The sequence below is a fragment of the Macrobrachium nipponense genome, chromosome 1 (genome assembly GCF_015104395.2).
Source record: "Macrobrachium nipponense isolate FS-2020 chromosome 1, ASM1510439v2, whole genome shotgun sequence".
Taxonomy (NCBI): Eukaryota; Metazoa; Arthropoda; class Malacostraca; order Decapoda; family Palaemonidae; genus Macrobrachium; species Macrobrachium nipponense.
Genome location: NC_087200.1, coordinates 38,694,811 through 38,696,259, shown reverse-complemented (window position 1 = coordinate 38,696,259; position 1,449 = coordinate 38,694,811). Strand labels below are relative to the sequence as shown.

General features: G+C 41.1%; 1 protein-coding gene across 1 annotated transcript in view; it reads right to left on the bottom strand.

Moving 5' to 3' along the window:
• The window catches only part of LOC135219253 (uncharacterized), a 23,090-nt gene extending 22,709 nt beyond the window's left edge, over positions 1–381 (bottom strand). Inside the window, exon 1 of the mRNA XM_064255867.1 lies at positions 241–381. The gene's annotated coding sequence lies outside the window, so the exon portion shown is untranslated. The remainder of the gene's footprint in view (positions 1–240) is intronic.
• Positions 382–1,449: the final 1,068 nt, after the last annotated feature.

The window sequence follows — 1,449 nt, the reverse complement described above, 5'->3', positions numbered from 1 at the left end:
TTGTAATTACTTCTTGAAGAAATCACTTCTTTTTTCCACACACAAACGAGCACAAGTATCGACGGTACACAAACGCGAACAAGCTTAGGATCGCGTCCTTCTCCCTCTCTGCGGACGCTCAAGTGTCGGTAGGTAGTCCTGAGCGAGGGCGAGAGTGAGAGAGAGAGAGAGCGAGAGAAAGAAATAAGGCGCTCAACTCTAAGCCAAGGAGGCAGGCAGCAGGCAGGCAGGCACACTCACAAATTCAGCAGTTTCTCTCCTGCGGTCCCAGCGCTTAATGAGTGAATGACTGTGGAGACCAACTCGCCCCGGTTTAAAAAGACCCCAGCCCGATGCGAGCGAGACTCGTCGCACACGCCTTCTCTGGAATACCGGGGGACGCTCTCCGATTCGTCATCTTTTACGTATAAAAAGATTGGCCAATCCATCCGGTTGGATATTTTGGTTGTTCGGGGAAGGGGTGGGGTAGGGGGTGGTGGGGAATGACGCACTGTATGGTAAGACTTACACACTCTGGCAGACGTTTTTGTTTGGCGTAAACGAAAGGACACTGTGCACTATTATCAACCTTTTTGTTTTTTTTTCCTCTCCCCTAAAAGGAACCTAAAGACCCTTATTGTATCTGGGGGGGAGGGGGCCGTCTGCGAAGGTTGGGAGTTTCAAGTTTAGGGAAACGTCTTGGCCCTCGGCATAACTTTTATAATAATCCTTTTTTCCTTTTTGACTTAATGAGCAAGAAAGTTGTTGTTGAGGACGATATTACGCGAAGGTAAAGCCAGAGAAATTTAATCATGAAAATTGTAAAACCATTGCTATTCTACACATGCTGCGCATATGGCAGATTTACTTAAAAGAAATAAGAAGAAAAATGAGAAAAATGTGAAAGATGAGGTCAAACTGGTTAAATCTCTCCGAGATGAAATTCTACGTCATTGCCGACGTCACACGTAGCTTCCTCTCCCCCGTTTTTTTCTCCTTCTTCCGTTGTCGTAGTTGAATACTACGTCTGACCTTGGAGGACCACAAAATTTATGTTAGAGACTTGTCTCGAATAACAGCCATTACACTGTAATGACTTTTGCTTTCCGTTTTTATTGTGAAATGTATATTTATGTGCAGTATATATGTATATATAATATATATATATATATATATATATATATATATATATATATATATAGAGAGAGAGAGAGAGGAGAGACATATATATATATATATATATATATATAATATATTATATATATATAAATATATCAATTCAAGCTACAATGTCCTTTAATATCTAAATTCACTTTACCTCCCAAATGATATATTTTCATATATGTACCGAAGGGGAATTTTTTTAATTGATAATAATTTCGTCCCCCCATGGGATCGAACCACCGTCCAAGTGGACGGGGACGAAATCAGAACAGTCAGTGACGCTATCCCATGGGGGGACGAAATTAT